General features: G+C 41.1%; 1 protein-coding gene across 1 annotated transcript in view; it reads left to right on the top strand.

Annotated features, from left to right (window-relative positions):
- CPLX1 (complexin 1) overlaps positions 1-24131 on the top strand; it is a 103955-nt gene that overhangs the window by 10962 nt on the left and 68862 nt on the right. The gene's annotated exons all lie outside the window — the stretch shown is intronic.

Here is a 24131-nt window from a genome sequence, read left to right as displayed (position 1 = left end):
GTGCTGTCTCTGGGGGAGCCTGCAGCTGGCCAAGCAGGGAGAAATGGAAACTGGGTCTTGGGTGGGTTTCAAATAATTGTAAATGCCCAGAGGGATAGGGCCAGTGAGGCAGGAAATAATTTTTGATCCTGAGTACCTCTATAGAAAGCTGACATCTTTGAGTCTGCCCTTGTAAGACTGTCTATAATAACAAAATTGTCCTTAAAACTGGTTTAGATACACTAAATTTTGATTTTGTTCAAATACATGATAATTTCCGATGAGGACCAGAAGTCAAACCTAGCTTAGTGGGAAGCAGCATTATGACCCTCTGGGTGAGTTTGTTACAGAACTGCGATTAATTTTACCTTTTCTGAAAACATTTTAGCCCTTTTGTGTTTGTATGACAGGAGAAGAGGTCTGCCAACTATTGGATCTCGATGTTCCAAGGAAGATCTGAGATCAACTATTGGATTCAGATTGAAAGTGATCTTATTTCAAAGGACTTAGTAGATTTACAGAATAATTTCTAGAGTAGTTGGCTACACTGGAAATTTTTCCAACTGTAGTGTTTCAGCCCAGGCAAGGATTTTGAGTTGCATATAATAAGTGCAGCTTGAAATCCCTGCCATGATATCTACCTGCAATCTACATGGAAGCAGCTCTTTTAAATGCATTTGGTAATTTTTTTTGTTTTACGCTACAGTTAAGAAATAAATAATTTAAGAACTAGATGTTTCTCTCGAATATCTTCCCAGTTTTGAACTGTTGTCTGAGAACAAGCTATTTTATCTTCCTCAATACCGGTATTTGTTATTCTGCTTGTGCTGGCAGATTGTTAGACTCTGTTTATACTCCTCATTTAATGCTTCTACTGTTTCCCATCAGTATTCTGGTCTCAGGCTCAAATTACAGTATTAGTTAGACCTCTTTCCTACAATTTTGGAGGGTGATTTGTGCTGGCCTAGCACTCAGGAAAAGATGCTTTTTAAAAGATGTTTTATATGCAGGACTGGATCTCTTGGGCTCAAATGTTTCTCACTGTGAGGCTCCTTCGCCAGGAATGGTAACTTTTCACCCAGGTCACCTTAAAACTGCCTGATTGCTTCAGGGGTCCAAAGGAAAGCAAGGGCACAAAGGCAAGTGGCAGGACACCAAATCACTGCCATAGTGGGATGTTGGCTTCTGGAAGAGAAGAGGAATGTGCCATCCCTGTCTACTGACCGCGCATCTTCTTGTGCTGCCCGTGAGCACTCTGCCAGGCAGAGATCCCACTGCAGTTCACGTCTCTCTGAACACCATGTCAAGCTGTTCTTTAACACCTTTTTGGTCATGTGGTCTGAGTTCTACCGTCATGGAGACAATGACTTGCCTTCTGGCCAAGGTTCTTGATTGGGACTTCTGGTTTTGCTTTTCAAATGTCACCTGGCAGACCTGTTCAGGTAGTACTCCTTCTGGCTGGAGCTCAGTGCCTCTCCTCCAAAATAGGGTACATGTGCTCCTGCTATGCTGGCAGCTGCACTAACAGCTGCTTAAAGTAGCTGAGTGAAACACGTCCTCTCAACCACGGCCACAGACAAGAGTGTTCTGCTTCCACATGGGCTAAGATGAAGTCAAAGCTGCTACATTTTTACTTTGCTTCACATCTTTAGTCCTCTCCCTTAATGTAGAGTATTTTAGTTTCAGTGTTGTTTTTGCTCCAGTCAGCTATTGTGAATTGGCTCCCCTGATTTAAAACCACCAACTACTTTTTTTCCTCTCTGTTATAGGCATGCTGCCTTATTGCTGGTTCTTATGTGGTTATTTGTCTGACATTTATTTAGGACTCACTTTAATGTGTATTTTGCTATGTACTGTAGAATGTTCTGTGCTTGGTCCTTTCTATGTGCTAAAAAATTAGTTCTAATTAAAAGACAGCAATTGAGATAATATAGCCCAGCATAGACAAGCTCTGGATGACAAGTGAAACTCAGTGCTTGATTATGGACAGTAAGGTCCTGAGCCCTCATGTGCACTGCTTTGACACAGCATAATGTAATTTACAAATTTCAGCTGTCCTAAACATGTCTTTTTTGACAGAGATGCATCAATCTACAGCAGCTGAAAAACAGCATTTCTAGTAATTTCTTGCAGATGCAAGGAAAATAATCACAGAGTTTGTTTGGTTTTTTTTTTTTACCCTTCTCTTTAAAAACTCACAAAAATCTCCTCAGAATCTTGTGGGTTTGAATATTCCTTTTTTCACACAGTCTGAAAAGGATAAGTCAGATCTGCCACCTTCAATGCTGGATGTGCATGGAAGAGGCTTTTATGGCATATTATTAGGGAGGGTCTGGCTAACCTAGGGATGGCATTAGTTACATAAGATCTCAAACATACCTCAAGAACAGCATGGATGCTGTAGAGTGAAGCAATTATCTATTTTGCTGTCCTAAGAACAGAGTGACCTAGATTCTCCTTTTTTTCTTTTTTTTTCTTTTTCTCCTTTTTCTTTTTTTTTTTTTCCCCTGCCTTTTTCCTCACGGGGTGGCCCACTTAGTTGATTAAACTGCAACTCAATTATAACTGGTTGTGTTACAGTTGGGAATAAAGCAGATGTAAGGGGACTGAAGCTGATAAAGTAATTTATTTTTTGCCTTATTTGTTAACTGAAAATTATGATTAGGATTAAGTGACAAACACTGATTTTTGTAGCTTTTGAATGACAGAAATCTTGCAATAGCCTTGCCTGGCAGCAGGGAATGCAAAAGTGATTTAAAGAAAAGTTGTATATTTCATGGTAAAAAAAAAAAAAGGTAATGGTCTAGTTCATAAAAGATTTGAAATAACCTTTAAATCCAAAATAAGCCCAAAGTCAGCAATGCAGGGACAGCGTGGTTCATATTTTGTTTGAAGTAAATACATAAAACACATTGAATCTTGTGCATTATTCTAACTTCTGTGCACCTGCAAATTCTCTAATAAACCATCAGAGGCATTAGGAAGGTGAATAAATGATCCAGGTAGAGTTTGCCAAGGAGGTGACCAAACTCCATCCTACAGTCTTTGCTAACAGAATTATCCTTCAGGTTGAGGACGTGACAGTCAGGTAGCATGTGGTCCATGCTAAAAAATACCGTATTTAATGGAAGCTGACATTAGCTTAGTGTCATATTTGTTTCCTTATCTATTGTCTCCTCTCACTTATTGCTCAGGGAACAGAACAAAAGCAAATCCATTCATTGCGGGGCAACCTGGAAAATGAAATTCCTCTTCCCATGAAGTTCAGGGAGGAAAAGTATCCAATAAGAACTCGTGATCCCTGAAGACATGTAGAATCAATTACGTTCCTAGGCAGGTATCTCTGGGGAGATATCTGCATCAGGGCTGAAGCTGGGGATGGAACCCAGCATCAGATTTATGCTTGGCCTCCAAGTGCTGGGAGGAGTGCCTTCTGTGTCTTTGGGCTGGATGCTTAGCATGGCTTCTTGCTGTGTTACTGCATCACCTGAAGCTGAGCAATGCGCCTTCACACTGTTGCTACCTTCACATTCAAGCAAGACAACTTTGCCAGGTGAAAAAGCGACTGGAATTCAGTGCTGTCTCTGACAGTGTGGAAATACGTTTTTCTGTAATTTACAATTCTGTAAATATGTTTTTTGATGGCAGGACAGAGGGAGCCAATCAATTCCTCCTCTGAAAAGTCCCATTGCCCAATTTCAGCAGCAGTGTCCTGTCCTGCTGTTCACTTACTACTTCAGTTTTCAAAAGTGGTCTCAGAGCTACAAAGTCTGTTCTATACAGTGTAAGGTGGACTGCCCAGACTATCCTTTGGGTTCAGCAACACGTGAAAAAATTATCCATCCATATTAATTTGTCTTTGATATTTTGGGGCTTGAAGAACTTCCTCAGAGATTAGAGAAGAGCTCGGGGAGAAGGGCCTGCGAAAATTGTCCTTCCTGCATTTGTGCTGAACTTCCCTATCAGGAAGGAGTGGGTTGGTAAGGATGCAGTATGCAGATATTGTGGGAGACAGTGTATGAAGCTATGGCTGAGCTCATTGGTTATGGCAAGGGCCAGATCTGCTCCAAGTGCAGCTCACTTAGAGCAAAAGAGAAAGATAACCCTGCCTTCAAACGTTTTGAAGAATGAATTCATCTTCGTTGCAAAATTTTCCTCCATTGGGAAGGATTAATCAGAGGTACCATGGAAGATAATAGTCATGTAATTTGGGGACCTTGAAGTCTCTAGAAGGCCTCGACTTAAAGGGGGCTGACATCATGTAGAAGGCCACTCTTAATTTCAAATGGTCTGACTGTCATTTGAAATTTGAAACCATCTAAGACGCACACATGATTTCAGATTATTTTCTGCACCTCCTCTATTTGTGCTTTTGTAGTGACTTTAATGGTTAATTTTCTTTCCTCTCAGTAGCTAACATGCACTGACATGGACATTGGCTTGTCTTTCAGTCTTCTTTTTTTCCCTCATTCCATGAACCCTCCTGTCAGAATGTTATCTTTGTTCACTTTTGTGCTAAGATAGCAGCACAATTACTTAACAGGAGAGCTTAGGAACAGTCTCTTGAGATGTTTCCACCAGGATCAGACTACCTGTGTGGTATTTCTCATCTAAGATGCAGTGCCTGGCAGAAGGATCTCATTGGCATCCCTTGTCACAGCTACTTCAGGGTTGCTGCAGTGTCCTGAGAAGGCACAGAGAGGATCTGTTTATTTAGTCATGCCCAGGATCAGGAATCCTTTACATATTTCATATGAGATAGACAGGCAGGCCTTAACACTAATAGTGCTTTCTTGCCTATCTTCCTTGTCACACAAGCTCTGGTCTAGCCACTCTCCAAAGGCACCTGGTGATTCATGCTCATGTTACCACCTTGCACAGAGCAGTAAATCACCCTTGTCTGTCTCTGTGGCACTGTTGGGCATCCCTTTCTCATGTAGTCCTTAGGAACAGACATTTTTTGATGGCGCAGCTGGTGGGGAGGTAACAACACGGATGTACTGACATTTTGCTGGTGCTGTTTGGTCTGAACTTCTTTCTGTACTTCATGGAAATGCTGGGGTCTGTTCTTCCTGGTGATCTACCAGGACCATCACAATGATGGAAGGAGGGGAATGAAACAATAATTCTTGTTCAAGGGCTCAGCTGCTGAGTTATGCACCAGCAAACCTGTTACCCTTCTTTGGACTGCTGCAGTTTTTTCCCTGCAACCCTGTGCCTAGATTCTGGTGCTTGCCACTATTTACAGCCAGCTGCTTGTTGGCCTCAGCAATGAGGACAAAGACAAATAAATGACAGCTGTGAATTTACACAGCTCAGCAGTCTGGGTTGCAGTGCTAATATTCAGATGGTGCTGCTGAAAGAGCTGGTGCAACTGCCGGTGGAGCATATGTGTAGGGGTCTACACATCCTATCAGAGACCTTCCTCCAGTGAGATTTGGTTCTGGCTGTGCTTTGTGAGGACATGGTAATTTTGTGGTGAATTGGAATCATGGTGGAATTGTAGCCATTTATGCTGGGGCAATGTATGTGCAGCTTTTCCTGAGAAAGTCGTGGCCTTGTTTTTAATGAGAAAGCATGGTGGTCTTTGGCAGAAATGTGCATCCTGATTGTGATGGGGAGAGGATGGCCTCCTTTATGCATGGGGCTTGCTTCAGAGCTTCTGGCAGTAATTGCAGGAATTTGTTCCTGTGGTGGCAAGTTACCCTGTGCCTCTGCTGGGTGTACTGCACCATGGACCACAGCTGGTGGAGTCTGCTCAGAACCTCAGTTCCAGCATATCTCTCCTCCCAGAATGCCCATGGCATCCTTTGAAGAGCCATTCTGTGCTGAAGAGTACACTTCCTCTCCACTTTTGAGATGCCTTGCTGAGAATGTGACATGTCTGTTCCTCCTACTAATATGCACAGAGTAACTGCAGAATACCAGTGTTGTACAGGACATTGAATATTAGCAATAAGAAGCCCTTCCTTGACTTTATTGATTATATAAGAACACTAGACTCAGTGATAGGAGAATAATCTCTGTTCTTCCTTGTTCCCTATGATATTCTTTCCACATGCAGTGTGTACCAGTGAATCAAGGAGACTTGCCATGATTATATCACTGATGGTCTCTAAGTAGTTAAATTCAGTTCAGGGCTCAAGGAGAGAGACCTGAGGTTCCTTATGTTCTGTCAAATTCTCACTGTTCATGTTTGCTAACCTTTTAATTAGAGAACCAAATAGAGAAAGTTATAAGAGGTAACTGTCTTGAAATGCAAAATGCTCAGTAGAGCTTTATTTTAACAAGGTTCCTATTCCCAGTCTCTTTAACTACAAAGCCTTTATAGGGGAATCAGCTCATGAATCAGTCTTCATTAAGACATGTATTAAAACTGGCAGTAACTACCCTTTAAAAAATAATAAATTAGTTGTGTTGAGCAGAGCAGGGTTTGGCTGGGATTTTTTCTTCTCATTTGAATCCACTTCCATCCTCTCAAAACCAAAACAAGAAGTGCACCCTGGGGCAGTGAGAGGAGAGAAGAGCACTGGCATGGGTTGCCTGCTCCTTGGAGAAGCTGGCAGCCTTAGTTGCTCAAGGATAGAGAGCAAGACACATACAATCAGCCACTCAGAGACCCGGCTCACTTTCATCTGACTCTGCAGTCATGAGCCTATGCCAGTATGGTAAATGAGACAGAACTGTCTATCCACATATTTTTCTTTCTTTCTGGATTACATAGGATTACATAATTTTTCGTGGGAGATACGGAAAGTCCTGTCTGGACGTGGGCGTATTCTGAGGCCCTGAAGGACATTGGGGGAACAGAAGCTGTGAGCCAAGAACTTTTTTCTCTCTGCCCAACATCTGCTTAGTGCACCATCAGAAGCAGAGATAATTCTTTAGCTCTCATTCCTGACACAGCATTGAGTTCTGGTCCTGAATGGCAGTCAGTTATTAGACATTTTCTCAACACTGTCCATGAACTGTCATCAGGCCTCTGGGTTTTGAGAAGCTCAATCTGTTTGAAACCTACACTGGCCTTTTTGTGCACTAGTATGGCTATGTTTAGTTATTTGAAGAGGGCAGAATGTTTGCCTGAACCCAACATGACTTGCTCCTGAGATTGTGCCTCTTAACAACAAATGTGTGAGAGTTGGACAGGCAGTGATGCTGTTACTGCTTTTTGGGGCAAGGCCTTTAGTGTTCCAGTGCAGTGTCATGGCACAAGTATGTTGGACATCAGCTGTGATGGTCTGTCTGAAAAACAAAGGTGTTATGGTTTCACTGCTTCATGGTCTGTGCAAGACAGGTAAGCATGAGCACAGATACATGGCTGTGTGCTACAAACCAGTTAGCCACACAACATCAAAGGATGCACAGATTTGAACTGGTTTTGGTGGAAGGATGTATTTGTCATGAAAAGCTATTCATTGTTATCTCAGCTTCAGCTTAATTAACTTCTGACAGATTTGTCTGTGTAACATTCCAGTTGAAGTTCCTGGCCAAGCTGATTACAGAGCTCAAATGGATAGACCAGTTTGACAATGGAGAGTAACACAAATCATTTTAACTAGAGACTATTTCTTTATTTAACATTTAAAAACCGTATCTTTCTCAAGCAGATCTCAGCGCCTCTGGGGGACATTTACATCTTCTTATGAGTAAGCATGTGTTCCTTCTCTGACCTCAAAGGTGATAATGAAGTCTTTAACAGGATCTGTGGTAGTTCTTTACTAGAGAAAGATGAAATACAGCATTGGCATATATTCTAGCCACTAATGAAAAAAACAGTGTTAAGGTCATTTGAACATTTTCATCAGAACAGAATCACTCAGAACACTGAAAAGATTTTCTGCCTTAAACACCCTGTGTCAGGATGAGAGAGAGCTGCATTTAGTGGCTCTTATCTTTAATCTGCAATATAAGATATTTCCTGGCATATTGCATTGATTTTCATCTCATTGTGATCTTCTTATAATTGGAGAGGCAGGACAAATGTAATCTCATGTATTCTATGCCTTAGCTGTGACAGTAATTTAGATATCTGCCATCTCCTTTTCAGCAGACCTACCAGTGAGTCCCTTTTAGGAAGTATTCATGTACTTGTGCACTTTAATATTCCTCTTTTAGTAGACAACTTTCCTTTTACACCTTGTCTGTTTCATTCCATTATTTGAGAGGACTTGTAACGCTAATTCTGCCCTGTAAGGCAGCCCCCTTTTGCTTGCCATAATCCAGATACAGAACTAAAGAAAGCCTTGTTTGCTTGAAAGCTGCTCTTTTTTTTTTTTTTTTTTCCCCAGGCAATACAAATTATTCTCTTAAAAAGCCATGAATCTGTTACTTTTTTACATCACCCAGTTTACACTTTACTCTGGTGCTGCAATGGGATAAGTGTCCATGTTGTCATTCAAGCAATTAATTAAGATGAAGGGTAGACCTTGCAGAACACTCTACCTGCCACACATCCTTCCAACCTGACAGCAAATCAATTGTGCATCAGCTTCCAGACTTGACAAATAAATACAAGGGGTTTCCAGAAGCCTTTTTGTGGTTGGTTCTGCAAACATATGGATGGATACAACCAACAGAGCTAACTGACAGATTTTGAGGCTCTCTCAAAGAGGCAATAGTAACTGATGTTCCGAGGGACTTCCGAGAGGCAATGGCTTCCCTTCAGGTGATTGGAGAGAACACAGGCAATGTTCCTTAACCATAGGAACCTTTACCATCCATGCTGGATGCCCATATTAGCTGAGATGGCTCCCATTAGGATTTTCTTCCTGGGAGAAAGTCACAGCTACGAACCCAATTTAGATTGGCTCGGAATATTTGCAAAAAGAACACCTGTACTCGCTTTCAGATCTGCTAACCAACAGTCAGCTTAGTTGCTTCATTTCAGTGGTTTACTCTTTTATTCCTTTGCTTGCTCCTGTGAAAGTTTGGTAGGCAAATGGAACAAAGAAAGGTAATGTGAGACTAGGGAAGGTTTTGAGTAGAATGAGGAGGTATCCTGCCAGCAGAATATGCTGTCTGACAGGTCTTGTATTATTAGTTGCCTCAGAGCAGTGGGTAACCTGGAACTGAGACCTGCCCCAATCTAGAATTTATATAATAATGATGGCAAAGCATCTGTGAGGTTTGTGATTGGTCTTCCCCTGTAACCAATAAAACAAGTTGTTATCTGTGTTATGTCTTCTAAAATTTTGCATTCTTTACGTGTGCAAGGAAGAGGTTATTGCTTGTTAGCACTGTGCTATTGCCTCTCTCCATGTGCTCTGCAGTCTGGTTTGATGGATGTTCGTCCCTTTTGGAGCAAACTGAAACCTTCCATCAGTATGAGAGTCCTCTTAAAGGAGTATTCTCTTCATATTAGAGTAGGAGAGCATCTGAGACTTAAATCAGTGTGCAAGAGGCAGTATGCATAATATATAAGCATTTTGGGAACATTACTTTGTATTTTGATGGAAAGGAAGGCATAAGGAGCATAAACCATATCTGTGTGCTGTGGCTTCCTTGTCAGAATCAACAAGAGGCTGATCTTAAACAGGGGTGATATAATGAAAACGAGAGGTGAGGATGTGGGGGAAAATACCTGAGACTGCCATGTTCACAAGAAGAGAAGCATGGTTTACAGGAGCTGAAAAAGGAGTGCAGTGTCTTGTACTGGGAATAGGTCCCTTGAACAGCTACCTGAGGCTGCTGTGGGTAAGATATGCTGCCTCTCGTTCTGACTATCCAAGGCAGTTGTACTTTTCTTGAACAGGAGTAACTGGCATAAATTTATAAGTGACATGCATTTTGAATATGCCTACCTGTCTAACAACACTTCATGTTTCCAGCCTAAAGAAGCAAACAGATCTTCTTAATTCTGTCTTCCATTCTATTAAAAAAAAAAAAAAAAAGGCATCTAAACCCATGGCAATCTTCAGATGTGCTAATTTGGGACTGTGTTTTTTTCATGCTTGCTCTTAGGAGGAGGTGTGATTTCCCGGTAGCTGTGGCCAGTGTAGTGACCCCTTGTGTGTAGGTTTCCTGCATGGTGGTGGGAAGAATTCTTTCTGTACTGGAGAACAATGCACTGAGTTCACAAAATGGGTTAACCCATTTTGTTGTACAGCTGGAAGTTTCTTGGTGGTGAAGAAACAGAATGGAAGTGACTTAAAGATTTAACAGATTATCCTGTTTGCAGTGGTAGTCATAGTTGAGGTAAGACATCAAGAAAAAGGTTTACATCAAGAGCATTCAAATTTTTCTCTGTTAGTGGTCATCCCTCTTTTTCATTGTGTTTGAAGCATGGACTTTGTTTTAGCCTCTAAGCAAAAACAATGCTTCAAAGAGCTATTTTGGTGCTGCTACCTGTTCCCCAGCTCTCCCCATCTCTCCATCTGTCACTGTCTGTCACTAATTCACTGTCTGTCAACCTTGCTACAGACCCAAAAGGAGTGAAAAAACCCCATGAGCTTTTAACAGTTGCATTGGTTCTTGCCTCAACAGTGTAAGATTTTACTCAGTGTTGAGGCATGACTTTTTTTACAGCTGAAAAATTGGGATGTTTAGCACAAGAAGATGTAGATTAATGGGATTGCTGTGATCCCAGGTAATGATTTTTAGCTTTAATCTGGAAATGCAATAAATGATGGTCAGTAATGTAAAAAGCATGGGCTAAAATTAAGCATGTGTGTAGCCCCTTTGCTAGTTTGGGGCTCTATCTTCTGCACACAATGAGGAAAGTAGAATTTGCCAAGTCTTTATAGTTGCTCTTTCTTTGTTGTCTTGGCTTAGAATGAGATCTGTGCATGACAGAAAGCTGAACATGAGTGCACAGCTGCTGAGAGCTGGCAAGAACATCAGTGAGAACCATGATGTGTTGAGACTTGTAAGGAGATCCTGGCTACAGTCACCCCCCTTTATAAGAGTCTTTAGCCCTTGTTTCGTGCAGCCACTGGCATTTATTCTTGGCAGCAGAAAGCCCTGTTCACCCCTCATTTTAAATATTTGGTGTTTGGCCCATTTGAAGAGTATGCAATCACACATTATTGCAGCCATGCTTCTAGGTCATGTCCCATCTTCCTTTGCATTAGTTCTCTGTCTCCAATATTGCTTCAGATGCAGCTGTGCTTCTGGGTTCTTTTACATGGCAGATTTAAAATTGTGCTAAGCAGCTGCTGCTTGGAATTGTGGCTTAGGGTCTCATTAGCTCACAGAGACACTTACATTTTCATTTGCATTTTAGGGGAGCATGTGATACCCTGTAATTACAATGTCTGAAGGCTCTCCATCCTCCTGGGGCTGAGTAGCCACTGTTTTTTGGCTCATTTGATAAGTAGCAGCAATATTAACCATTTGTTTAGAAAGCAGCTAGATTTCTTACACTCCTGTCAGCCACAGAGGTGGATGAGGTAGGTGGATGTGGTAGGTAGGAGGTACCCTCCTCATCCCTCCTGCATGCACTGGAACATCTTTTCAGTATTAACAGTGGGTCCTGCTTCTTTTGAGCTGCTAGACTGTAAGTTATTTTCCAAAGAATGGAAATGTCTTTACTGTTTTTCACAGAAGAGTGAATTAAAGCTCAAAGTAAAGCCCTGTCACTGGGATGTGAACTGGGTGAATATGCCATCCTGACTGAGGTCCAGCTGAATCCCCAGTGCTCATCTGTCCTGTTGAGTGTGTGCAGTGACAAAAGGTTGACACAGGTGTCACATGACAGTGCCAGTGCCCTGGAAGGACTCACATCAACAGTCTACAGAATTAACACTCTTTACGAATGAAACTGTGAAAGGTTAAGGTTCAAGAACTGCCGGTGATAGTATCTGACTCCAAAAATATATTTAAAGCAATACACTAATTCAAAGCAATATGCTAACAGGCTCTAATCCCCAGTAAAAGCTAGCTTGAGATAATCAATCAGTGCACATAGAGGTTCTTACCCAGTAGGCATCCCATGGGGTGGAGAGAACAGTTTCCGCCTGTTGACAGATGATAGAGTCTTCCCCTCAATATCTACCCAATTTTTAACCCAATTTTTAACTCATTTTTATACTATTTCTTTATGTTTAGGAAGAGCTTGAGGGACTTAAGTCATACACACATTCTAGTATCTATTTTCCTACCCCATTTAGTGGTGCTTGCTGTTTCACTGGTCCTTGAAGTCCTGAGGAGTAGAGCTTTGATCTGGTTGAGAGGGGTGGTTGAATCATCAGTGTTGAGAATCCTTCACCAAGTTCTCAGAATCACAGAATGTTCTGCATTTGAAGGGAGTTTCAAACATCATCTATTTTCAGTGCCTCTGCCTTCTACTAGATGAGGTTTCTTCAAGCCCCATCCAAGTTGACTTTGAGCACTTGTAATGGTGGAGCATCCTCACCTTCTCTGGGCAACCTGTTGGTATCACAAAATTACCAAAAGGAAGTAAATACTTATGATCATTACCTTTTTATCAGAGGTTTTGCCACCAAACTGTTTGCAGGGGTGGGGCTAATCAGTGGTGGAAAAGGGTCTCTTCATAAGTGATTCACATCATGAAGTTTGGAGTCATCCAGGCTGTTAATTTTGGTATAGTTTTGGTGTAGACACACAAGTGAATATAGGACCTTATTTTCATCATTACAGTTTCTTTATTCCGCCAGCAATACCTTATCAAGTATGTCTCAGCTTCTGAAGAGCTTATCAGGAATATTGTGGGCTCCATGGGAATATCTTGAACTCCTGATGAGTTCACCAGAATGTTGAGCTCATCAGGGAGGTTGGGGTGGAGAGCCCCTGGCTAAGTAGTTACCCATCTTTGTGTGGTCACTTTTATGGCTGGTCACATCAGCTCTTCTGTACAGCATCCTGTGTTTCCACTTCTCAAGGCCCTTCTGTTTTCTCATAAAATATGCTAAATTATACTGAAGTCATAGATTCACAAAATAACTGCCTGCTCCAACCACCTTTTTATAAATTATGATTCTACTCTAGACAGATAAGAAAGAGTAAGCAAAATTAGCTATGACCATCTGGTCATTAGAAAAACTGCTATTAAAGATAAACCAAACATAACTGTAACTACGAGAGGGTCAAACCACTTCAAATGAGGAAGGCCAGGCAAGCCAGAGGTCTTGAGGACTCACACTGTCATTATTGCAAATGGATTGAGCAGTTACAAATCATTAGCCAGGATAAAGCAGTACATATAATCTCTGAGCGTTGTGACTGCCTGCCAGACTCTTACTTTCCACCTGGAGGGCTTGGACCTGTTTGTTTTCTCAGTTTTGCTGTCACCAACTGCACAGTGCAGACATCCTACTCTTGCATTGTCATTAACAGCTCTTTTTTCAGCTCTTTTGAGGGAAACTTTAGCTCTATCACAAATTTAATTTCATTTGCATTTTAATGACTTGACTTCTCTGTGCTGTGCTATCATTCATGCAGATAAAGATTACACCAAATGTACCTGTGATCTAGGGCTCAGAATTTTTAGGTTTTTTTTTTTTTTTTTGAACATGTCTTTTAATGCTTAACAATGCCACATTGGAAATGTTCCGTGATTTCCATAATCAACAGCACCTTGAATTGCCAGTATTTGTTACCAAGACCTTCCTACAGAAACCTTCCTGGCGCCAGCACAAATAAGTGGTGTAACACTACACTGAGTTCTGTAGCCTTTGGAGGATTCTGTAATTGTTGTATTAAACAAAATGTGTGTGTTGCATTGTCTTGCTGTTGTAATTTGTTTTCATGTGAGATGCAGCAGAACCTCATCCCTCATGGTAGGGACTTCTACAGCAGCTTGCTAGGGATTTGAGAGAGGGACCGACTTGCATGTGGAAACTTAAGAGTACTTAAGAGAAAAAGAACTTGAGAGAAAAAACTTAAGAGAAAAAAAAATGGGGGGGTATTAAAAAAGGAAATAATGGCATCTTGATCAAAAACTGAATATATTAATAGTCAGCCACAACCAGTTCCAAAGTTTTATGAGACAAGGATACATGTCTGAAGATAGGTTTTTTTCCCAGTGGATGAGCTGCAATTTTGACTTTCACTGTGCATGTAGGTTACCCATCATGCACTTCTGACTTGCACCAAAATAGCTTGCAGGTCTCTAATCACCAGGGCATATTCTTCATTGATACTGACTTCACAGAGTTGTAGGCTAGTTCACATAATGTAAGAGCTCGGCTTTTACCTTCATCTCTCACAAGCAGCACCTTCTGTGTCCCCCTTACGCACATTCACTTAGTGGTGATGCAAGCTGCCTAATCTATATGGGAGAAGATTACTGCAGTACACATACTGTATCTGAAAATGATGAAAGGTTGCAAATGGTTTGAATGTGCTCTGTACTCTAAGTTAGAAATATAAAGACAGAATAAATTACACAGGAATAGAATTTCTGCCTTGCAGTGAGTGGGAGCAATTTTTGGTATTTGGCATAGCAGGCCTATGGGAAAGCATTTGTTATAAATAGACTTAGGATGAACACAGAGGGGATCCTGATAGGAAGTGAAGAAGTGCTGAGCAAGAAAGATACCACCTTGTGGCACTCAGCGCTGCTCAGTATGCAGCGGGATTGGCCTGGTTCATTGAAACCAACACAGTTCCAATCATGTAAGCTGAAAATCTTCACTATAAATCCTGCTGGAGTAAGCACTGGGCAGGCAAATCTTAATGCAGCAAATTCTGTTTCTGTGCCCTAGCTCATGTTACTTCCTAGGAGCTGCTTTGCACCTACCATTGCTGAAATTCCCTCAAGATTCAACTCCTATTGAACTCCCTGATGCTGTATCCTTCCTATTGAATAGTGGGTGCACCAGAAATATGTGTAATATATTTCACTGTTTAGAGTCAATTAAAAAACTTACTAGATGGCAGGACTCTAGCAGATCAAGTGAAAGGACCATCTAGCTCAGTGTTGCCTCCAGCAATGAATGTGGTGGGAAGGCAGCAACTGGGTAAGTGCAGTGGGGATCTATCCCAGAACAGTGCCCAGCCTGCAGTAGCTGTGGCTTTCAAGTCCATACATATTACCTCTGTACATATTTGATAAACATGAGGGTTCTTTTTTTGGGTGCAAGGGAGGATTTATATCAAAAATTAATTTGATATGGGATTTGAATAGGGACAAAAATTTGATATTCATCGGTTTTGTAAAACTGCATATCCACCCCCAAACTTGCATTTTGTATTGAATTGCATTTGTCATTCAAAACAAACAAAGCTCTGCTGTTTTATAAGCTGTCCAAAGTGAGAGGAGAGCTTAAAAGGCTGTGAAAGTAATTGTGTGCAACATGCCGTGCCTTTTGCTCCTGTACGTCCCAATCAGAGACTCAAAGACATTGGATGGAAAGCCTGGGCGCTGTGTGATTTGGGGTGAATAAAGAATTTTGACATATATTTTCTCTTCTGATAATGATGGGTGAGAGCTATTAGCATAAAATTGCTATAAATCATGCTCATTGTAAAGATAAGGGTGTTGATTGCAGTCAGCACTGAAATCTCTAGCTCATTTCCTGTAAATCGCTCACTTCCAAGGTAGCATTAAAAGATCTTGTGCTAGGCAGGCTTTACTGGGGAATTTGCAACTCCTTGGCTGTCCATTTGTGTAATTAGGATACATAATATTTAGAAAATCTTACCAAGAAGCTGTTGCCTACTGTCATTTAGATGTTAGCTTTGGCTGTCCTTTTCTTCAAAGAGGTGGGCAGATTTCTGCCTACATCTTGCACCACTGAAGTTAGTGTGTAGGTTTTTTTAAGTTCTGAAAAGGCTGAGGAGAGAAACATAGACCTTTCTGATCCTGTGTGTGGTGTGGGCAGCTCACACTGTTTGTTTCACCAGAGTCTCACATCATCTGCTCACAGTAGGGCCTTTTTACTGTTCCGGGATCCAATACTCCAGGAAGGTTTATAGGAGAGCAGGTCGACACTGTGTCAAACCAATGGTCTGTATCTTTCAGCATCCTGCCTCCAGTACTGGCCAAAGGTGTATATTTCATGAAAGTCTAAGTATAAGGCAAAACAGTAACTTCCCCTAATATTTTCTCATGTCTCTCATTCTCTATTTTTAGTTCAGTGGCTTCCTGGGACATGAGTAAGTTTTCTGTATTTAACGATCCTCAGTGGAATTACCCACCATGAGCCCAGCCTATCCTTGAACCTGTGGAACCTTCTAGTTTCCACAGCACTTCATGCAGGTGTTCCACCAGTGTGCTAGCTGTTGCCTGAAGATCCGTTTCTTCCTGAGGGTTTTGGATCCTGCTCCTTATACCTTCACTTGATCTTTCAGTTGATTTTCAGGAATTAAAGTCAGAATGGGGAAATACGCTTTTCGGCGGCGAGGAGGTCTGCTGTCCCACGACCTCACACCTAAAGGAATTCTTCTGAGGTGTGTGATTCCCTGTGCACATCTCAAGCATTCAAGGACCTGTTATTGAAGACAATTACATAATCAAAAGTGGAAATCGCACCCTCACGGACAGAATACACATTGTCTTCTAGCAGTCTGAGAGTACTTGTGAAAAAGAAAGGGTACATTGCTGTGCCATTGGACCAGACTTGCAAAGACTCTTGAAAGACTCTTGTAGGAAAAGGGACTCTTGAAAGCTCTAGCTCTGATCCTGAGCAATAATTGAATCTGATCAACAAAGAGCACAGACTCTGTACAGTTTTCTTGCTAAACGAGGCTTGCTCAGCCTTCATAAATGAATGTAATTTATTTATTTACTTGCCAGAAACCTTTCTATTTCTGCAGAGGTGCCTCTAAATATTCAGTAGGTCAGTTAAGGAGCAATAGAAAATGCTCAGGGACCTAAGCAAATAATTATTTTTCTCATGTAAGAAAGAAGCAGCAGTGTGAGTTCTGAAAGCTTCATCACTTGCCAATCATCTGTCCATGGTCTGCTGGCAAAGTGAAGAATTAATAGCAGCACCCCCAGATATTATAAACAAGATTGAGTGATGCTGATAATTTTGCAGCCAAATAAGAATGTATTGGGAATAATTAGTTTAGGGCTCACTTGTTTGTTCTTTCCCTGAGTTACTCAGGTAGGATGACTTGATTTTATAGAAGTCTAAGTCTGATGTGAGACAGGAACCCAGGTCACAACCCCATCTGTTTGGTTGGAAAGAAGTTGCTTGAAGAAGAACAGGAAAGAAAACAGATTAGCTATCTGTGGTTTTTTTTTGCTTTTGGATGAAAGGGACAGTTCCTTCTTGGTAATTTCAAACTATTATTGCTGTTGTTATTTTTATTGTAACTGTTGTTCTTTACAGTTTTTAAGTTAGTCTGAAAAATTAGCATCAATGAAAAACAGCGGAGAAAAATGATCTTGTGCTGATAGCAGAAAGATAATTCATATGTTTTAGCCTGAGGAGGGAAAGTGTTTACATAAGAGCAGAACCACCTCTTTGGATCAGACTTCGGCATGAAGGAGTGCTTGGCTTTGCAGGGGTAGCATGGGCTAACTGACATTCCATTTGCTTTCCTACAGTATACCCCAGTGCAGAGTGTGTTACCTTGCCTAAGAGCTGAACCCCAGTGTGTTAACTTGCCTAAGAGCTGAAATTCTGTGCCATTCATAGTTTTGAGTCCAAATGACTGCAGTGCTACAGGTAGTTGCTGTGAAATACTACCTCTCTCAGATGGTAAAACCAGACTAATGGCTATGTACTAGTATCATGTTGGTGGCCATGAGACATAATGAAGTTCCAAGACACTTTGCAGTTGGCTAAATCATGACTTAAACCATCGAACACTTTCATGGGCTGGGAATTCAGGCTTCTATTACCCAACTCAGTGTAATAATTTTAGTACAAGCTGTTTGTAAAATGTTCAGCATAAGAATGGACCTCGGGATGTATCAAGTCTTGGTGATTTTTTTTTTGACGTGAGCTGACAGTAAGAATGCTTTTGACATTAAAAATGAAAAAAATCTGTCTATAAGTATCTAATGCACAGGTGCTTTTTTTTGTCTGTCTGTTTTTTGTGTTTTCTGTGGTTTGTTTTTTTTTTTTTCACGTGAGTCTTTATTTTGTGCAGGTTCTAGAACTTGCTTCTCTTGCCTTCCACTACCCAAGGTAATTTTGCCTTGCAAGAGTTTTGCCTTATACCTGTAGCCAAGGTATAATAAGGTATATTAGAAAGAGTTTCCCAGGATGGTAGTCATCCTGCTATTGGAAACAGAAGTATTTCATTGTAAATTAATTTCATGGGTTTAAACTTGTAAGATGATTCCATGGAGTTAAATTTGCCATTTCCGTGTGTACCATGAAGAAGTTGCAAGGCAAAATTTTGTTCATTAGGGATGCCAGTGTACTTCTGTGGTGTAAGCACTGATGGTTTTTGCCTATAGAACAGCCACAGTCTGTAGCTTACAGTTCTCCTTGTCAAACTGTTGGAGAGTCTCAGGGAAGCTGTGTTGGCTGTACCTTCCAGTTTGGTATTGTTCTCCAAAGAAAATCCCATTAGTAACACATTGTTCTGCAGGCCTCAGTGCCCTGTGTAACAGCAAAAAAATAATTTCTGTGTCTTCTGGTTCTTTGGAAGCAGAGAAGTTCCAGCTTCTGCCTTAATATTTTGTCTGTGCATATGAGTTCTGGCAGTTGAAATTATTGGGAGTACTCTTTCAGCTATTGCCCTTATCTGAGTGGTTTTGGGGGAAGAACTGTTAGTTTGACTTTCATAAAATGGTGCTATAGCATGTTTGATGGGATGCTTTGATAGAATAAACAGTGTCAGTTTACTGTTCAATTTACCAGGGTGCAAGGGAAAGATCACATGAGTTAGGTTTGATGTTCAGGAGGAGTGAGTAGGATCATAAAGAGGATAAGAGATTTGAGGAAACGTAAGTATCCAGCTTTTTATGGCTTCCCAGCACACAAATTATCCTGACCTACAACTTTTTATGTGTCATCCCTAGGAAAATTTTTGCATACACAGTGAATTCAAATCCCTTTCTGATATTTAGACACTTAATGTGCTCATAATTCACTGTGGTAAGAGAAGAATATATCTACAGGAAGGCAAGGAATAAAATAGGAGTAGAAAAGAGAAATATTGCTTTTGTTTGGTTGTTTTTTTTTTTTTTTTTTTTAGTTGTTCGTGGTAACTAATCTGTCCTAAAGTGCACCTGAAACTGGGAAAACAACCTGAAGAGTGGATGCCTTGGAAGCTTTAGTTGTTATTACAGGCACACAGCAAACAGCAAGCTGTTATTTGTGAGACAACTAACAGTCCAGAATTTCCTCAGCGCTCAGGGAAAGGCTCTGTGGTTCTTTCTTTGTCCTTCAGTGGCTCTTGTCTTTTTGTCTTTTCAGCTCTGAGCACAGCTGTCCTCTGGGTCACATGCTATGTTCATTTTGGGAGGTGGGGTGTCACAGCAGTGACAGCACAGTCCCTTGCTCTAGAAGTGGACATGGAGATGACAGTTGCCTTTTAGAGCTCAGTTTTTGCTTGCATACCATCACAATATCTTGTACTGAGGCAGATTCCTGGAAGAGCTGTCTCTATGAATACATAGAGAAAGATCTGTCTGACAGAGCTGGTCATAACTGTGAGAAAATGAGAAGTAATAAAGTCTTCAGTAGCTTTTTTTTCCGTTCCAGAAAAGCACAGTGCTCTGCCTTGGACCAAACCTTTACCTTTACCTGAAGTATAGTGCCTTCTGGTTTGAATCTTAATTCCTAAAAGAAGTACTTTCAGAACCACAGCATAGAAGAAGTTGAAAGGGACCTCTTGAGATCTTTGACTCTCCTGCTTAAGGAGAGTCAGGTTGAAATACCCATGACTTTGCAGTCAGGCTTGAAACATCTCAATATTTACTACTGAGGGAAGAGATAAACTGTTCTCCATGCTGACTTAGGGAGTGGCAGGGGGAAAGTGGACAGGGTTCAAATGGCTGGTAGAGTGGGAATGGGCTGTGGTAGAACTTCTTCCTCTGAAAAATTGACAACAGGTGAAAAAACAGTCCATCAGATAAAGTGATGCAGAAGCAGCTTTCTAGTCATGGTGGGAGAATGGAGTGTTTGATTTCTTTGGGATTTTTCCAGCCCTATTTCCCATAGTTGTTTTTCCCTGACAAAATTCTACTGAATTATTGCTTTAATGAGGAGCAAAGATTTCTCATTTTAGGTTGTGATAAATTATTACAGTATTAATTAGGACTTGCATAGCCAATTTCATTTTTTCAGAGCTTTTAAAAAGATGTTAATTACTTCATTAGTAATAATTAACTTGTTCTTTGGGAATTGTAGAACTTATTTTTTTCCGGTTGTTTGTTTGCCATTGATTTTTTTTCCCTTTCAAATATGTTTGTTTTTCTCACTGTGCGCTTTGGATGATGTATTTTCACCTGGTTCAAGGTGTGCTCAATTTCTTCCTCTGACCCTTTTGTTTCTGATAAGATGGGTCGTGGGTGCAAGAAGGGGTACCCAGCTATGATGATGGATCTATGAGGAGCTGACTGTTAAAATGAGGCATGACTTCTAAATATCGCTCTAAGAGCCCTGTGAGAGGGAACTCTCGCTCTGACTGTAGAACTCTGCCTGAGTTCTGCAGTACAGTGCACCTGGTGTTGCATGTTTTTGTTATCTTTAAGTGTGCTTACGAAGAATTTCAGGGCTTTGGGGAAGGGGTGATGGTTTTTTCCCTTGATAGATGGTTATTCTGCTGGAATGGTTGCAGTGTTCTGCAATTTGATTTGGCATGTCATCTCCAAGGCCTTTGAGTGCCCAGTATTTAGATGCACTGCCAGGGTTGTTCAGTGAAGTTTGGTAAGTCATCATGGTGTGAAATCAGGAGTCCAGCTTGGCTCCTACTGCAGCTGTTTCCGTGGCAGTGAGTGAAATTAATACCCACAAGGGCTGGGATGATGGCCTTTACTGTCCAAGAGGCAATGATCAGAAGATCAGTCAGCCTTTTTTTAGCCACCAACGCTGACCATACAGATGGGCAGTATAGGAAAGAACCAAGGAAATGGTGGAGTGGGAACAAAGAGGATATGAAAAGTAGCTGAGTTGCTGTTAGAAAGCTAGTGCTCCTGATGGCCTGCTCCATCTAATCTGCTTGCAACTGGAAAACAGGGCTGAAACTGTGCATGTCCCCCCCTGTCACTGGGAGGGCAGAAGGAGGGTTGGTGTGGCACAGGTGTATAACACAGGGTGGTGTCATATTAATAATCTTCCAAGGAAGCTAGCTTCAAAGTCAGGGAAAAAGCAAACAAAACACTAAACCAAAAGATGCAGAGAGTACTATAGTTGATGTTTTTTTTTCTGAGGAGCTGAAGATGACCTATGCAGCCCTACTGAGGGATGTCTTTCAGAGAAAGACAATGCTCCAAATATTCCAGAGATTTTCACTGAGTATGAACTGGATTTTGACTGCTTCTCAGGATTCCCCTGAAAAGTAATGCTTTTATAGCAAGTAATCACTTGAATATGGAGGAGAAAGCCTGTAGATGTATAAACCAGCTGGTTTGTGAATATCTTATTAAGGAATGCTGATTGAAATATTATTATTTTTGCTTATTATTTGTGTTACTGTATTTTGGTAACCAGGACCTTGCCACAGTTCTGAACATCTGGATATACAGAAATATTTTATTATTAAATTGCAAAGCTTTCCTTATTACTCTTACAGCTTGCTCTCTTTCTCTTTTAAAGTGGAGAAAAGCAAATTGTCTCTGCTAGTTTGAATTAAGTTAGTTTTTTTTCTTGGCCTGTTCAGATCTGATTTCCATAGTGGGAGAGACTGAAATTAAAGTAGGGAGATAATGAGAAAAGCACCTCAAGGCCTCCCAGCCTAACCAGGGAATCACCTGATCTTGCTGCAATCTTCAAGCTTGGTGAGTAGGTTCACTGAATTACAGCCATCACAGCCTTCATGCCATGGAGAAATTTAAGAACTGCCAGACTATCACTTCTTTTTTTCCAAAGTTCAAAGAGAAACTACATTTCATCAAAGGCCCAAGTTCCCAGCCTGTATGCATGATCAGAGAAATAAAGAATAATTTTTACCAGTTACAAAATTTGCAGAGTTCATCTTCTCCATGGTTTGTTTCTTTCATCAGAAAACTGACAGGCTCCCAAGACCAGACTTGATTTGTTGTTGTGCACGATGCTGTGCTCCTGTCTTACCAGTCACTTTCAGAGGCACAGAATTTCACTTTGGTGGATAAGTTCTTCCACTGATACAAAATAGTTTTTGTTCCCAAATCCTCTGAAGACCTGGGCTGAACCTGTCTGTTGGTGGGAAAGAGAAGATCCAACTGTGATGTACATGCTTGCTCTTGAAGATTAACACAAGCTATTAGAAGAACAGCCACCCGAGAACACTATTTTGCTTGAGGTGTAGGAGGTGGGGAGAATAAATGCCTCATTTGAAAGACGTGTGTGACTTCTGTTATGTGGAGGCAGAAAAAGTGTCAGATATGTTGCCCAGCTAATAAGCCAGAGAGCAGCACTGGCATCCACTTCAAAACAGCACGTCACAACAGCATTGAAGTCTCTTCTTGTCTGCGCTAATGAACAAATGAGTTTCTACTAAACTAGTTGCCTGCCTTCTGCTTGTGTGTGTACTTCTTTATATAGGGAGAGATTGCTGTAGTAAATTGCTATTTACTTGACAAGCCTCTATCAGCCTTCTGTGCTTGGAAATCTTGCAGGAAGTGCTGGTTGCAACCTCCAGTGACAGTACTGGCTCAAGCTCTTACAGCTGGTTTCTGTAATGAGCCATAAGAGCCTACAGGCAAACAGAGTTAATGTCATACCTGGGTCACTTTGTCCTCTATTGAAATAGAAGTAATTGGTGGTCAGGACTTTTATGTGAGGTAGAAACATATCTGCATTCATTTATGCTCACTCTAGTGTGGGCACTGCTCTGCTCAGCCCCTTGTGCTGCGCTCTAGAGTCCAGATGACCTCTGCCAATGCTAAGCACTCAAATGAGTTCTACCTTCCCACCATTTTCTAATCTTTTGAAAAATTTAGAGGATCTTCTTTCTGATCTTGAAGGGAGGTGTGCTGAGAGAGAACAGAGGTGTTATGGACCTGCTTGCTTGGCAACTAAGGGAACACATAGGTCCTTGCTGCAAAATGATAGTGCGATGCTCATCTCTTACCATCTCTTTGATCAGCACAGGACACTCCAAAGGCAAGCATTTTCTGAAAAGCCTTTTTCTCTGGATCAAAGATCCTGTGAGATCTTCTATTGATAAATGTGCAGCTTGTTCTCACTTTGGCCTTGCATCTATCTAGGATTTCAAAGCCAGGATGTAAATCCCATGTGTTTAGACGACTAAGTGGTGCAAGTATGGATAAGGCCACTGTGCTGACTGACACCTTAAGCCTTGTACAGGCTAGGCTGATCCACTCAGCTTACTTGGTGGATAAGTGTATGAGACATTGATACAGGCCCAGTTGGCAGACTGAAAGCTTGGACTTAGATATTCTCACTTTTTCTTTGCATTTTCTCCCTGCTTGTCATGGGCAGAATGGGAGCTGCAGACAAAGTTGATTAGAGAAGCCCTCCTATTTAGTCACAAGGTGCAGAAAGGACCCTCTTGCTTTCTAAACTCCTTCTCAGGGAGGAGTCTAGGTGCTGCTGCATCCAGCCTTAGCCCCAGGCCTTGTTAATGGTTTGAGTCTAAAGGATTATATAGGTGTAATTGAATCTTTATACAACTTTGTCCTGCAGGATTAGGGATGGCAAGCCGGATATATTTATATAAATATAAATTATTTATTATGATAATGATTAAACTAAGAGACCTTAATCAGAATTACTTACTACACAGTATAGGTAGCTGTAACAACTAGTAAAGTATAGCCCACTATTTTTGAAGCAGTATTGAAGCAATTATATTAAAGCAATTATATGGAAGCAATTATATTAAAATTAGCAAACCCAATTATTAAGTAGAGATTGATGTCACTCACCCATACTAATGACCATGGGTAATCTCTTTTGCTCAGCCTTGAGGAGTAACCTTGAGGGGTGTTCCCACTCAGGGAAGGAATCTCAGCACACACTCCGGAAAGGTCATGTTAGAAGAACTTGCCATTAAAGTGGGACTGAGCTTTTACAGTATAAACTGATTGACTGTCAGTCATTTGGCTCTAGGCCAGCTATGTCAGCTCTGCATCTTTAGATAAGTTATCATTATTCTCACTTGTTTGTTCCTTTTCTAGGTCC

This window comes from Myiozetetes cayanensis, unplaced genomic scaffold (genome assembly GCF_022539395.1).
Source record: "Myiozetetes cayanensis isolate MyiCay16 unplaced genomic scaffold, myiCay2020 scf4, whole genome shotgun sequence".
NCBI lineage: Eukaryota > Metazoa > Chordata > Aves > Passeriformes > Tyrannidae > Myiozetetes > Myiozetetes cayanensis.
Note: the sequence above shows the minus strand (reverse complement) of the source record. Positions and strands in the feature narration are given on the sequence as shown.